This window comes from Pithys albifrons, chromosome 5, assembly GCF_047495875.1.
Source record: "Pithys albifrons albifrons isolate INPA30051 chromosome 5, PitAlb_v1, whole genome shotgun sequence".
NCBI lineage: Eukaryota > Metazoa > Chordata > Aves > Passeriformes > Thamnophilidae > Pithys > Pithys albifrons.
In genome coordinates this window covers 10,723,195-10,738,886 of record NC_092462.1, presented here as the reverse complement: position 1 = coordinate 10,738,886, position 15,692 = coordinate 10,723,195, and the positions used below count along the sequence as shown (strand labels likewise).

At 45.6% G+C, this 15,692-nt stretch overlaps 1 long non-coding RNA gene across 3 annotated transcripts; it reads left to right on the top strand.

Moving 5' to 3' along the window:
* The first annotated feature begins 3,102 nt into the window (after nt 1-3,102).
* LOC139671821 (uncharacterized) lies at nt 3,103-8,720 on the top strand. Of its 3 annotated transcripts, none has more exons than XR_011697788.1 (6): nt 3,103-3,264; nt 3,382-3,501; nt 5,220-5,279; nt 6,641-6,919; nt 7,395-7,479; nt 8,130-8,720. It is a non-coding gene; the product is annotated as an uncharacterized lncRNA (long non-coding RNA). The 3 variants fall into 3 exon arrangements; XR_011697787.1 differs by having other exon boundaries at nt 3,103-3,309; XR_011697786.1 differs by having other exon boundaries at nt 3,103-3,501.
* The last annotated feature ends 6,972 nt before the right edge of the window (nt 8,721-15,692 follow it).

Here is a 15,692-nt window from a genome sequence, read left to right as displayed (position 1 = left end):
AATGTGCCACCAGCACGATTTTGGTGGCAACAGCAGTATCATTTCTGCCCTTGCTAAAGTATGGCAGGTCAGCTTAGTGTCTATGACACCTCCCAGTCAGACTCTGACAAGCCAAAGTGTTTAGTACAGTAAGTAACACATGGTAACCAAATCACTGGTAAAGTGCTATTGACAGATAAATGATTTATTTCATTCTCACTTTGCACTTTGTGCTTGCTTTCTTTCTAGGAACTCGGTGGCTCTGTAGCTCAGAATCAAGGTAAGCAGATGTCCAAAGAAAAAACATGGTTATTTATGTATGGACAGGTAATTTTTTGTGTGTTGGGTCATATGGTGGGAGAATGCCAGATGTTTACTTTAGTTAAGAAGCATGATGTCCTTTGCTTTTTTGAAGAGTGATGGATTTAGAAGTGGCTTTAGACACTGTAAACATTCATGACCTAGAAATTAGCGTCACAGTTCAGCAGAGGACAAGCAGTATTTCCTTAGGAAACCCCATTAGGAAACCCCATGGAGTGAGGAATGATCTCAGGGGCAAACACAAAGTTGCTTTCCAATCTGGTGCTCAGAGATCATAGGGTAAGTGAGGCAAATTAAACCAACCTATTCCTGTTTGATGTACAGAGCAGTCTGGGGCAGCTTCAGAAACATTGCCAACTTGTCAGCCAAGAACATCGTAAGTAACCACACTCTGTTCTCACCTCGACTGGGCTGTTACTTAAAAGGACCTGGAAAGAACAAGAACTAATATTACTTGAGGATTCTTAAGCTTCAGATTTTATCAATCTGATTTATCTTAGAAAACATGATTGCAGGGAATTTTCACCAACAGAAACATAATTATTTCATGATATTTTACTATTAACTCACTAATCCCAAGTCTGCTTCACCCTGTTATGATTATGAATTGTATGGCCAAACTTGGCGAATGCAGATTTGGAAAGGGCTCTCCCCAAGTGGACGTGCCCTTCCAGCCTGCACAGTGGATTTTTCAGGTGAGGCACAGCGTGCGCAGAACTGGCCTCACCGTTTAAGTCCTGAGGTCCATTTGCCATGGCCGAGCGAGCTTGGACAGTGACAGGGAAGTCCTCAGGACTGTCACAGCCCCCGGTACTAACCGGGGCCGATCCGGCTCAGCATCTGAGATCTGACGGGATGGGATGGCAGAGAGGCATTGAACTGCCAGGGGACGGTCCCCACTGAGACTCGAACTCAGGTCCTTGGAATTCGGAGTCTGGAGTGCTCTCCATTACACCACGGGACCGCCCTGTCATGATTATACTGACTGTGTTAAAACCAAAATCGAAGAAAAATCCCCTAAGTATTAATGCTTTAGCCTTGGAGAGCAGTGCAGGCCAAGAGCACAGGAGTCTCTTCTGTACAAGAATCAGACTCCTTCCACCCTGCAGGGTGTGCTGGGTGCCTTTTGTGAGGAGCATTGTCCTCACTGAGCTTGGTCTTTGCTGCCTGTAGATGGCAGCCAGTGCTACTGACCCGCACTGCCAAATATCCCCAGGTCAGCTGGAAAGCACAATGAAAAGCCTGGTTGGGAATTACATTTTACCACCCAGTCAGGCAAGGACAGGGTTTTGAAGATTAAGCACATCAAAGGTTCAGAATGGATGGGGGAGTTTGGTGTGTTTTGGCAAGCACAGCCCAAATTGTTTAGTCCTGGGGGTGCTTGAGAATGTGTCTGCCCTGACTGATATTTACCTTCTCCTTTCTTTCAGTGTGCTCCAGGAAGACGTTCGGCTCAGTGACAGTGAGGACAGTAATGACAACCAAGTCAGTTCTCCATGTTGTAGACACCAGGCACACACAAGTGCCTTCAAATATCCTTGACTTCTGTTGTTCCAAGTTCCGTGAGCTAACCTTTCCTCCCCCTCTCCTCTTTGTTTTGTGAACAAAACAGGTTGTTGAAAAGCCACCTTCTCCACTTGCTTCTCCAAGGTACAGGTTTGTTCATAAATTACTAGCGAGACCAGATAAGGAGAGAAACAACCCTCCTTGCTACGTAATGGGGAGATTGGAAAGGGTTCCTGATTTCTTCTGTAGCCACAGGCTTTGGTTTCTGGCTGCCTGTGGCTGCTGTGGAAAATTGGCTTCAGCTGTGCAGGAATTTGCGCAAAAGCTCCAGGCATGCTGAAGTTTTCCTGTGAACAACAATTGCATTTCCCCAGCGGTTGCCTTCATTTCTCCTCCTTCCCTGCACCAGTGTTTATGCAGATCATGCTGGCGCTGATGGGATTTCAGTTGCAGTAGTGATGGGTGAGGGGTGAGTCCAGTTGTAGTGCAGGAGGAAGCGCAAAGGAGCCAAGTGGGTGAAGAACAGCAAAGGTTTACGTAGACTCGAGGAGGCTGTTTCAGCTCCTCAGGATAAGGCAGCTGATTGTAAACAGATTCTGCCATGAACTGTTAGTCTGAAGAGCCCTGTGCCAGCATTAGAGGAAGGAAGGTGGAGAAGCTCCAAATTCTCTGAGAGTACACTGACCCACATTTTTGGCTTGACCAAGTAACACAGAAGTTAAGTGAAAACTTAAGGGAGAGAATAAAAAACTGAGAAACCATCCTGAAAGTTGTCAGGGTTTGTTAAGATATATTTGAGGATTGGGGCTTTCAGAAAAACAGTAGCCAGCTTAGGTAATTTTTTTAACTGTATTTGGCTAAATGCACCTTCAGAATGTAGCAGTGATGTCCTGCTTAGGTATTTGTATGACTGTGCAGAATTAATCTCAGAGGTGTTTTTTGGTTTGAGTATGGTAATGTATTCCTCTGGCCTTCTCCCTTCTCCTCTTATTGCCAAAAGATGGGGTTTGGGTTTTTGAATACTGTCATGTCCATATAATAAGTAAGTCACTTTCTCTCATGCTCCTTTCTAGTTTTATCACATGGCAGCCACACATTCCTCTGCAATGCCAGCCCAAGAGTGTGGCAGCATTGCAATCCAGCAGCTCAGAGTCAGGGAGCTCCAGTGACTCAGAGAGCTCCTCCTCATCAGGAACCAGTGGCTCAGCGAGCTCCTCAGACTCGGACACCAGTGCCACAGAGAGCTCCTCCTCTTCAGACACCAGCAACTCAGAGAGCTCCTCAGACTCAGACAGCAGTGGCACAGAGAGCTCCTCCTCTTCAGACACCAGCAACTCAGAGAGCTCCTCAGACTCAGACAGCAGTGCCACAGAGAGCTCCTCCTCTTCAGGCAAAAGTGGCTCAGAGAGCTCTTCAGCCTCGGACACCAGCGACTCAGAGAGCTCCCACCAGGCCAAGGTGAAGCAGCCCTTTCATCATGGGATGAAGAAGATGCTCTTGCCAGTGAGACACCCCTCAGCTCCTGAGTCTATCAAGGTAAAAGAGGATCCCAGTGACCTGAAAATATTCCCTCAGACCTCCAGGAGCGATGAAGGTCAGGAGAGAGCAGGGACCAAAGACCTCCCTCGGGAAAGGAAGCAGGACTTGAAGAGAAAAGCCATGGAGAGTCCTGAGGAGCCCCATGGAAAGAAAAAGGTGAGAGGTGGAAGGGGAGGTGGGTTTCCACAAGGACCAAGGTGGTGGTTGAAATACTCCTGTAAAGTTTCCACTTCACAGGTTGGGAGTGGAGCCATTATGCTCCTCCTATAAATGTGTTTTCATCTTCTAAAGCCAGTGTGACTCAAAACTTTCCACAGCTGTTTCTCATTGGTCACAAACCCCATCCTGAGCAAATGAAAAGCCCTGTACACTGTCTAACATGCTTTGGTGTTTGGAACCATATTTGGCTGTGTTTTCTGGAAATGCTGTTTTTCTCACACAACAAAGCCCCAGCCCTCCTGTCAGAGGAGCTTTTGGCAGCAGGCTGTGTCTGCATGGGGCTGGCCAACCCCCCTGCAGCGCTGGTGGGTTTTTCCAGGTTTCAATCCAAGCAGATTTTTGTGGGGCAGCAGTGCCCCTTCCCTGTGTCACCCTGTTAAAAGCAGTGGGGCACCTGAAGCACTTGGCCTTTGGATAAATTTCCATAAAGCTTGCTGGGTTTTCCCTGGACCTTTGGAGATGCTGATGCCTGAAAGATAGCTGTGTCCAATAAGGGGCTTTCCAGAGACCCCTCTGCAGAGTCCTTCCACTCTAAGGGTCACTTTCCCTTGCATTACAAGACAGCCCTTTATTTAACTAAAGTGGTTGTAGCTCCCAAATGTTTTGTGGAAAGCTGACTCCCAAAGGGAACTATGAATATACCTCCAGCCAGCTGCTTCAGCTGCACAAAGAGTTGGCTGCAGGCCCTGCGCTGGATGAGTATTCCCTGGGGATATTTCAGGGCCTGTCTACCTTTTTGCTCCTCCTCCTCCTCCTCCTCGCAGAGCAGGTGTCTTAGCATAGGTGAATGAATTCCCTTGGTTCCTGTGTGGGTTTTATAGAGTTTTGTCATTTTGTGAACCTCCTGTATTTGTGGGGGAGAATTGAGAAGAGCAGGGGAATAGTGAAGGAATGTGAGAGAGCAGGGTCAGGTACAGCTGTCAGACATCTTGTGTGGCAGTGTGAAGATCAACCTGAAAAGCAACTTAAGGACATGATCTCCTTGCTGGAGCCTTGTCCTGAGCACATACTGACTGCCACAGTCAGACTCTGTGTCAAGCACAGCCCACTGATCATCACAGTGTCATAAACCTGCAAGTATCCCAGACATGAGTACAGACTGGGACAACTCATTAAGAGGAGCCCTGCAGAGAAGGATTTGAGGGTTCTGATGGACAAAGAGCTGGATATGACCCAGCAGTGTGTGCTTGCAGCCCAGAAAGACAACTGTGTTCGGAGCTGCATCAAAAGCAGGGTGGTCTGTAAGTTTGGAGGAGGCGGTTCTGCCCCTCTCCTCTGCTCTGCTGAGATCCCATCTGAAGTGCTGCACCCAGCTCCTGGATCCAGCCCCCCAAGAACAGATTAAATGCTTATTTTCAGCAATGGAAGGGCCTTACCTTTGATTACTATTAGTACCAAGAGGTTTGGCGGTTCCATCCCTGCCACTTCAAAACATAATCTGTCCAAGCAAAAGTAGGTAAAAATGTCATTTTTGGTTCCATGGCAGGGAGCCTGAAATCTCTATCTCGTGTTCTGTGGGTTTCTTCTTGGTGAGTTCCAGTATCTTCTTTCTGTTTTCAACCAGAAGCAATCAATCTTAAGTGCATTGCTCTGTACTTTGTGTGAACTTTCAAAACCTGAGTGATTTTTTTTCCTCTTTTCTTTCTTCCTCTTAGAGGAGAGAGATATGAAGATTAAACCTAGTCCTCAGTGAGCAGAGACTGCAATAAACTGAAGTGAGTATATAGTGGCGGGATGTCAGAAAGATGCATAAATCTTCTTCAAGAAGCTGAGTTTAAGAGCTCTCTCTCCTGTCCTAATATTCGAGAGTTTGCTTCTAGCATAATATGCCTTCTGGAACTTCATCTGCTGCAGACTGGCCTTTACATCCTAGAAGCAACCAGTCCAGAAAACAGCTGTGTAGGTGTAGGTGGGTAAGGGTACAGAGCATTTCCCTTCTCCACTAAAATCAGATCATTGTCTTTTGTCTTTTTATCGTGTGACCTAATGGACACATAAAGAGTGTACATTTTGAGTCCTGACTGCCTGGAATTTCAGGTGGCGTCGATGGCCAGGAATTTCTCTATATCCCAGTGTAGCATTTGCAGTGCTTCTGGGAGATCTGCTGAACTTCCCCCCCCAGCTTACACACCAGGGTACTGCCAGGATTTTGGCCAGGTCTGGGCTAGAGTGAGTGCTTCCAAGGGCATGTCTCCAAGTCCTCAGTGTTCCCAACAGTGGAGGCTCCTGCATCAGTCATGGGCTACTGCATTCTATTGCTGCTTCCCTGGGACTTGAATTTCGGCCTTTGGCTTGGACTGGTATGTAGCTCTGAGGTTTGTGTCCTGACATCAGGAGTAAACTGCTTTTCTGCAGAGAAAACACTGATGTTGGGGCCATCGTTTAGCTGGTTTAGAGCTATTTGGTGCTGCTTAGAGCTGCCAGAGTTCCCTGGTCACCCTCACTTCAGATGATCCGAAATCTGACATGCCACTATATTATTAAATGTGGTAATCTCTGCCAGTTAAAATAGTGCATTTGCAGCCTTTCTGGCTTGAATCCCCTCCACTTTGTACGTGTTGTCTAGTTGAGCTGGCAAGTCTGAAAGGAACAACTCAGTTGAAGTCTGTCAAAGCACAGACAGGAGCTGTCAGTGGGAGTACCTCTTCTCACAGAAGCTTCCATGTACCATAAGGGACCATAAGATAGAGGCAGTGCTGCAGTTTCTGTGCCATGTTGAGTGACTTGTCCCAGGGATTTTAGTCACTGTAATTACCCCCTCACTGACCCAAAAGCAGCAGTGTTGGAGCTTTTGTGCAGCGTCCTGATAGTCTGGTTGCAAGCACTGCCTGCAAGGGCAAGCCTCCTACTTGAGAAGCAACTTGTTCCTTTGTTGTTGACTGATGGAGATGTGTTCTCTAACACACAATGAAGTCCCTGAAGTCTCATTTTGCTTTTGTTGGATCCTCCCTATTAACAAGTTGTCTCACACTTCTAGGAGAATTAATATGGAATTGGTAGAGGATGTAAATTGAGTCTTTCAAAAATCCCTACATTCTATGTCCATGATATTCATGCCTTTGCTTCCCATCTCCAGAACATCCAAACCTTTGTTTGAAACCCAGAAGAAAGATGTGCTGCTCCCACCACAGCCAGCCATGACTCCTGCACGTCCTGCTCCAAAGTCAACACACATGACCCGAATGAGACACCAAACTGAGAGCGGCCCAAATCCTACTGAGCCGAGAGTGGCCGAAATGAGACAGAGCCGAGACTGACTAAGGACCTGCCAAGGATAACCCCAGGGATCCTTTATTTGCCAGGCTCTGGAGAGTGAAGGGAAATCACACAGAACTGTCCAAGGGCATCAAAGGAGGTATCCAGGAGAACTGGGGGGATGTTTCCAGTAACCAATGGGTGCTGTGTGATTTTTTTAGAAACATGCTCTGAGATTAGCAATGGTTTCTGATTGTAGGAAACTGCAAATACAATATTGTATCAAAATAAGTGTGTTTAGAAAAAGAAAGGGTACCTTGCTTAAAACTAAGAAACAAGAAACATGTAACATCCATAACACCCAACAATGTTGTTGTGGTTACATGTGAGTGTGTTAAGTCAGACTTTGCACACTGTATTAGCTGGCTTCTAACTTCTTGCTTTTGCCTGCCACTGTAGTCAGTAATGGCAAATCAGCAATTGTTGTGTGGTTAAACAGGAAATAAGTGGGAATGGATATTACCCATTCCTGCCTTGGCTAGTGGCCATGAAACCTGTTCTGCCTGCAGCCTTACTGCTCTCTTCTTGGTTTAGGCATATCTCTCTAACCAGATTTCTCTCTCATTTTTTTCCAGGGTTTGCAGGGAATGCCAAACATTTTTCCCAGTGCCATCTTTGCCAGATGTTACAGCCAAAGAGGTCCCTCCTCAAGTCTGAAAAGTAAGTGTTTGTTTTACACCCCTTGTCTGCAGTTTATGAAGACAGCAGGCAAGAATGGCCTTGCAGCCACCCCAGCTTCTGCTTCTTCATGAGCACTTCTGGGAGGGAAGAGAGAGGGAGGGATGTGTGAGACCTGCCCTGTCAGGACAGCGGTTGCTAAGTAGCTTGGCTGCTGAGCAGCACTTGAATTTTGGAGTCCTTGCTGGGCATGTGAATCATTATTTGCCAGTAGCAATTCCTAGAATTGCTGGGGTTTTTATTGTACAGTTTTGTCATTAAAGAAGTTGTGTTCTCCTGTGTTGCCAGCACTGGTGAATCTGTAAAAGCTGTAGAGTGGGTGCAGTTCAGCCTGTAACCTGCCATTCCACGTGGCCTTTGCAGGGTCATGTCCATAAAGGGCAAAGTTTTGTGAGCTCCTGTGGGAGAAGGGATGCATTGCCATGATCTGTTGGCAAACTCACAAAGGAATCAAGCACAAGGTGCTGTAGGAAGGCTGTAAAACTCCTCACACTAATGAGGCAGTTGCTGAAATTCAAAAGACTTTGCAAGTCCCCTTTGAATAAAGTAACTCATTGGTTGACTGTTCCCTGTTAGATGTGCCTGTTGTGTAAAACCAACTCAATGTTTTCTCTCTCCCTCTCTTCTTCCAGAGATCTTTGCTGAAGTCATCAAAGAGACGTGTGCCCTGGTATTGACCAGTAGCCTGACCACCCTGTTCCACTACACCAGACAGGGATTACAGTGGCTGAGAGTGGAAGAAAATATGCCCTAATAGTTTCTCCAAGACATTAAATACCTTCATGTTTGTTGCAGTTAGAAAACCTTAGAAACTTAGAAGCTTAGTGTAGTTATGTTTTTGAATTCTTCGAAAAAGCCCTTCAAAGTTTTTTGTAGTTTTGAAGCATTGAAAACTTGCAGCTTAGTTCAGTTATTTTTTTCGAATGGTTCATAAAAGCATATTGAAGATTTTTGCAGTTTTGTAGCCTTAGAAAATTAGAAAATACGTTTAGCTATGTTTTAGAATTGTTCAAATAAGCACCTTGAAGGTTTTGTAGTTTTGAAGCCTTAGAAAATTAGAAAATAAGTTTAGCTGTTTTAGAATTGTTCAAATAAGCACCTTGAAGGTTTTGCAGTTTTGTAGCCTTACAAGATTAGAAACTTAGTTTTACTGTTTTTTAGAATTGTTCAAAAAAGCACCTACAAGCAAAACTATTGTAAATAAAGTTGAAATTTTCTGGTTCCATTGGGAAAACCTTGAACTGTGTGGTTTTGGTAGTGCTTTGCTGCCTTGAGAAAGAAGAGATGGAGGATGGCACCTGCCTTTCAAATGACAAAGTGCAATGCATTGTCTGAATGGCCAAATGTATTGATAGTCTATAAACATTTCCATTATGAATAACCAACAGGACAATAATCATACACACAAGTGACAAGATCTGCCTCCAGATGTAATTATGCGACATCTCACAGTCTGCAGTCGTTGTTTGCCCAGAAAACATGCCAGAGGAGTGTTTCGAAGCAAGGATGCAATTTTGGAGTCAGTTCCTCCAAATAGCACCCAACAGCATTGGGTGACAGTAAAAACAGCAGAGGGATCTGCTTTGCTTGCTTTCCAACCTCACCCTCTTGCTTTTGTCAGCCAGCTGATGCAGCTGGGGAACCCTGTGCCTCCTTCTGTGCTCTAAGTTCACTTTTTGAGGAATTGTTCCTTTGATCCTCCTTGCTGTGCTCTCGTGCACATCCACGCCCTCAGCACTGCAAGTGTGTTACTGAGGGTCTTGCTCAGTTTGGGCCTTGTAAGCCTCAGGCTGGGGTGGCACAATAACCAGGTGTGCTTGGAAAGAGCTCTGCCTGCCTCCTGTGGCAGAGGGATGTCACTGACAGTGAGGATTCCTTCCTGGACTGCCTGTTGTCATTTTGGTGGGTGGGGGTGGAAAGGTGCAACGGGGTCCCTGTGATGGCTTGGACATTGTGCTAAGTCTGAGGGCTTCCATGGGGAGGGACTAAGCGGCTGAATGTGGAACATAAGACAGATTTTGCATGTGGGAATTTGCCTGCCACCCTTGGTGCTCTTGGTGAATATCTAAGAGCAGGATTTAGTAGCAAAGTACTTCCTTCAGGTGGGAGAGAACTCATGGGCTCCTTTTCAGCCACACTATAGAATGGGCCCAGCGACTGAGAAACCTGTCAAGGGAACACCAAAGGGAATAATTAGCTGTTTGCAAGCATTTTGCTCTTGTCACTGTAATTGAGAAGGCAGCATCCACAGCATGGGTGTGCTCAGTAGGATGACACCCTTCTGTACCCAAAGATTTCCTGCTGTGGGACAGCAGCATTTGCTGTCCTTTTATCAAAAAGTGTGCCTTAGCCCTCTGCTCCTCTCTCACACCCCTCACCTTTTGTCTGACAAACCCATGGGAGTGGTGAGGAGAAGGATGGTATCCCAAACCCAGTGTTTACAGGAAAGAATGATCTCCCTTTCCCCTATAATTTCATCATGTAGGACCAGATCTGCACATGTGTAGCAGTACCCCTTTGTAAAATACCACTTTGTGGGTTTTAGGCTCATGAAAATGTATAGTAAATAAATACAAGGAAAATGTCTGCATTTCCAAAAGGAGTTTCTGTAGAAAAGGGCCCCTGCCCCATGGAAGCCTGGACTCATCCTGCTTTTGTGAGGACGTGGCAGGAGTGTGCTGTGGCTCTGCCTTGGTTCCCTCGCCTGCCCTGGCAACACAGGACCTCTGGGATCGGGGCTGGGTCTTCCCACACTTTCAAGCAACTGGCTTTTTATGTTCACTTTGTAGAAGGCCTTAGTGCATTTCAGGGATAACCCATCCTGACAAGTGGAAGCAAAGTCCATGTTCCCACACTTTGACCTATCAAACTTGCCTTGCACTCCTCCTCCCTGGAGCAGAGACTGCTCCCAGTAAGGCAGGGACAGAGGCTCAGCATTGACTGCTTTGTTCTCAGGCAGTGTGGGGGTGCTCAGCCAGCCTGAAGGCTGATGTGCACTTTGGAGCTTCATTATAGACCAGTGGATCAATTCTTTCTTATGACTTTGTCTTCAGACAGCACCATTTTTTGTATCACCATCTGAGGAGGACAAAGGAGGGCCCCTGCTGTGTGGAAGCCTGGTGTCATCCTGCTTTGTGAGGTCTAGTGGAAGCTGTCCCTGTCCACAGCAGGGGAATTGGAACTCAATTGTCTTTGAGGTCCCTTCCAACCTAAGCCATTCTCTGATTCTTTGAAATAATAAGAAATTTTTAAAAATGCATCATAGTTCAACCTAGACCTGGGTCAGGAGCCTGCAAATGTTAGAAAAACGCTCATTCTTTTCACTTGGGCCTGTTTATGCCTTTAAAATGAAAATAAAATCAAAACTGAAACAAAGAAGCAAAACAAAACAAACCACAAAAACCCAACCAAAATCCACAAAGAAACAAACAACACCCCTCACACCTCCCCACACACACCTAAACAAAAACACAACAGTGGAGGAAATAGCATTTGCAATTACGAAGCAAACCACTAATCCAGGGGAAAACAGAGGTGATGGCTGAGGCCCAGAAGGAAAGGAGGTAGCGACAGTGGCAAAGCAGCATTCCCATGCAATATTTATTGAAAAGAAATAACACACGTGTTGAAATTGTCACATGTTTTATTTTTAAGATGCCAAATGATTTACTAGTTGAAAACCCCACTGACATGGAGATAGAGATCTCATGTGACCTAAAGTCAAAGTCTGACTGCAATGTCCTTGGTTTTGGTTTTGACCTCTTCCCTCTCTTTGGGTTCTTGTGATAAATCTGTACACCTTAAACTTGATCAGGACATCTATGTCCCTCGTGTAAAAAGCTTTTTTCTTCTCTTTGAATGAGTTTCTCAGGCAATTACTTCAATCATGGGGAAATAAGAAACATTATGAGACTGTAAATTGTGGAGGATATTGAAACCATTTTAATACCCAGCACATATGTTGCTACACACAGAAGCTGTGTGTAGAAATGTATTGGTTTCTTGGGGCTCAGTGCACTTTTTCACTGTGTGCTTAAAAACCCAATGGCAAAATTGGTTTTGATGTCAGAGTTAAAAGAAAAATATCTTCTTAGCTTAAAAAAAAAAAGGTAAAATATGCCCAGTTGAGCATCTGGTGGGATTTTTAGCTGCAAACCAGACAGGAGGAGCTTGGTGGTGCATTTGCTCTGGTGAGGTGGCTCTGGGGTTCAGTTCACTGCCTTCATTTAGTGTTTCATGTGGCCTGAAACCAGAGCAGCCCCAGGCTGGTTGCAAGATGTGTGGAGGGTAGGAAAAGCACATGGGAAGAAAGCTTGGGTTGTGGCCATCCTTATGTGGGTTAAGCATCTGTGCATCCTGTTCTGGTTTGGGTGAGTGCAAGGGGTGGTTGGAGACGTGCTCTCCTGTCTGCTGGATGGGTGCAGCTGCTTTTCCTGGGCCAGTCCTCACCATTTCCTTACCCCTCACACCCCCAAATGGTGTGTTTCGTATGCTTGTTCCTTGTGGTTAAAGCAAAGAGGGTTGGTTTTGGGGGTGGGATGGAGATGGGGAGCGGCAGAAGAGATGTAGAGGGAAGAGGTGTGATGTGCCAGCAGGCAGCTCACCCAAAAGCCAGGAAGGGAGGGGTGGGAGTGGGAGATCTAGAGGTTGTAGCAAGTGTTGGCCATGTAAATGGGGCCAAGCCTCACTACCACTCCCAAGAACAGCTGAAGCTGCAGGGTAGCCTGCTTAGAATATGAATTTTCTGGACCACTAATTTAATAAGCATCAGAGAAATACTCCTGTGGGATGCTGCAAGGAATAGGAGTGCTTCAGAAGCCAGGCAGGCAGCCATGGCCAGGTGTGTGTTCTCTTCACAGAATCCCAGAATCATTAAGATTGGAAGGGACCTCTGGAAATCATCTAGTCCAACTCTCTTGCTCCAGGGGTCACGTGAAGCAGGTGATGCAGGAATGTGTCCAGGTGGGGTTGGAATGTCTCCAGAGAGGGAGACTCCACAACCTCCCTGGGCACCCTGTTCCAGTGCTGTGCCACCCTCAGTGTAAAGTTCTGCTTCATGTTGAGATGAAACTTCTTGTGTTTCAGTCCTGTCGCTGGGCACCAATGAAAAGTCTGGCACCATCCTCTTGGCACCTGCCTTTGAGGTGTTGTTATGGTTCAGCTTGGCAAAATGCCAACTGCCCAATATACAGAGTGAAAAGGTTCCTTCCCAGGGAAAGGGAGTGAGGAAAAAGAAACTAGACATGGAACTTTGAAATGGCAAGGTTTTCTATCTACACAGAAGAAAACAAATTAAAAACATAATACAATATAATACATATATATATATATATATAAAGAAATAAGAACACCTTCACCTCGTCACCTGAGGTATTAATACAGATTCTAACCACCCCAACCCCAGAAGACTTCCCAAAAACTCTTCCTGAGAAATCTCTCAGCAAGAGAAAAAAGAAAATTAACAGGAAAATGTTCACTTCCCTAGATAAACACAATGCGGATGGCAGCAAGGACTAATCTCAGGAATCAGAGCAGTAGGTCCTCCCAGGGGCTGAGGCAGAGACCGAAGGAAAAACTCCTCCTCTCTCTCTTTTTATACCCCTTGACACTTCTTGATGTCAGATGATATGAAATACTTCTTTGGTTGCTTAAATCAGATGATGCTTGTCTCTTCTAATCTATGTTGCATCCTTTGAGGCTCGCTAAAACTGAGGCCTAAATAAGGCCTAAACTCAAACTAAAGCCAAAACTACCACAGGTGTTTATGTGCATTGATGAGATTCCGTCTCAGTCTTCACTCTTCTTCAACACAGCCCAGTGCCTCTGTGTGTTGTTACCCCAGTTAGGACAGTGACTGCTGCACCACCTGAAATAGGCTGTGTGCACCTACTGAAAGATCAAATCATCCTTTTGGTGGAAAACTGAGAGCAGGTATGTGTTGCTTTTTGTTTAAAGTGACAGAACACAATCTCTGCAGACCAGACAAGTCAGGCAGCAGGGATTACATAGCTGCCTCTTGACAATTTTTTACCTTTTTTTTTTTTTTGGTGCTGAAGGAGCTTTAAAAACAAACTGTCTGGACTCCAAGGAACTGTGATAAAATGCCACGAAGTGGCAGCAACACCAACCTTGCTGACAGAGCCAAGAAAGAATTACAAATAGAAGTTTCATCTCCTGGATGGGTGAGCTTTATTTGCTGGCATTTCCAATTGAGAGAACATGGCAAAGCTTTAGAAAACAAGCACAGATGTGGTAAAAGTGGACAGCAGAAAATTTCAGTGGTGCATCTGGAATAGAGTACTTGGGTTTGCAAAACTGCACTGCAGTGATGCTGAATATAGTTTTAAAAGTAGTTTCAGTCTAAATGAGGATAGACAGCCCCATTTAGCTGTGGAGCAGTCCTGGAGTTAAGGATTTTTCAGGCATTTGTTTTAATTAAGCTTGAATGGGTTAATTGGCTGAATTTTTACCACCTGTTGACAGCTTGTTTGTAAAATGAATCTCAGTGTCATTCAACATGGGAGCCATGCTTCCATCACATGGGATCAGCTGAGCATCCTGCAGGTGTCTCAGCAGGCAGAGGACACACAGCAAACAAGGTGATTTTAGGTAAGTGCAGACAGAAGTTCAGGGCGGCAAAAACTATCCCATAAAATCTCCTGGTGCTTTAGAACTGCTGGACTGTCTCCATTGCTGTTGCTCACACTGAAATACAGTGGGGTGGAGTACAGACAAACAGGCTGTTCACTTAAGTGCTTGTTTCAGAATCTGCTGCCAGTTGTGCTTTTATTTACCTTCCCGCTGCTGTAAAAGAAGGGAGTGTGTTACCAGATCTCAAGCAAGGGAAGTTCCTTGGCTTTGATGAATAAATTTCTTCTGACGTGTTCAGTCTGCCTTCTGTGTGTAGGGTGTTAACCCCATAAGGGTTAACATCACTGGCTCTGCAATAACTGCCCCCAAATACCACCACATCTGAAAGCAATTCCTGGAGACAGGAAGGGGACCCCTCCTGTGCCTGGTTGGGATGTTTCCTCCTGCTGCTTCTCCCGTGCAGCATCCCGAGGCCACTGGTTGTGTCCATAAACACAGGGGGTGAGCAAAGCTCTGCCTGGGTGGGCTCGGTTGCCCGCAGGGCTGCATCGCCCTCTGCAGGCAGGCGTTCCAAGGGAATCATTTTCTCAGCCGGTGAACAAACGGCAGGAAAGTCTGCAGTCTTCCTGCTGGGACCAGGAGTGCAGGTATGTATTTGTTTACATTTTAAAATATTTAAGTATCACACGTGTCACCAAGGAGCTCTGCTGCAGGCATGGCTGTGTTAGGAATGGGATGCAGTTGGGGTAGAGCAGTATTAAAAGGTATTTGAAGCTGTGAAAAATAACCAAATGACCACAATGCCCTTTGAACAGAAATAATGCATGAATTTACAATTCTTTTGAAAGGATGTTATTTTACAAAAAATATAACAAATACTAGTACATGCACGATCTTTGCATCATTGTGGTCTTACAGCACATTGTGGGAAACAAATACAATCAGAAATTACTATTTTAGTGAAGTAATCATAAATGTAACCTTGAGGGAAATCTTTGCCTTTGTGCTGATCTTCCATTCATAGTACTGCTCAGATTAAGCTTTCCATGAGACACAGCTGCCCTTGGCAGTGCTACAGTTTGGGAAGCACAGGAAGTTTGTGTCTAGTCCCAAGGTGAGGAGCAGCTTTGTGCACGTGGCTGTCCCAGAAGCTGGGGTGGATGGCAGCAGCAGGGGTTGTAAGCAGTGGCTGCACCCATGTGATTGGAGATACACAGCCAAGGGGACTGGTCAAGAGTGATCCAAAGTCTGGTCATGCTCCTCCCAAAAGCATCATTAAAATCAGCACACCAGAAACTTAGGTGATTAACTGTGACCATACTTGATTTCTTAAAAATGATTTTCCAGTTTCATTTAAAGGATGTACTAATAGGTATCTTTGGGTTTTCAATTTTTATGGGAGAGGTGAAGGCTTTTAGATGCAGGAAAAGGTCATTAACATAAGCAGAGACAATTCCACATTTGGGATCAGACGTGTATCATGCTTGGATACAACGATTTCCTGGCCCTGAACGTTCACAGACTTTGCTATCCCAAATGCAGGGGCTGCTCTGCCCCTCAGCACGGACAAGGGAGGGTACTCCTTTGTCATCTTTATCGCATTG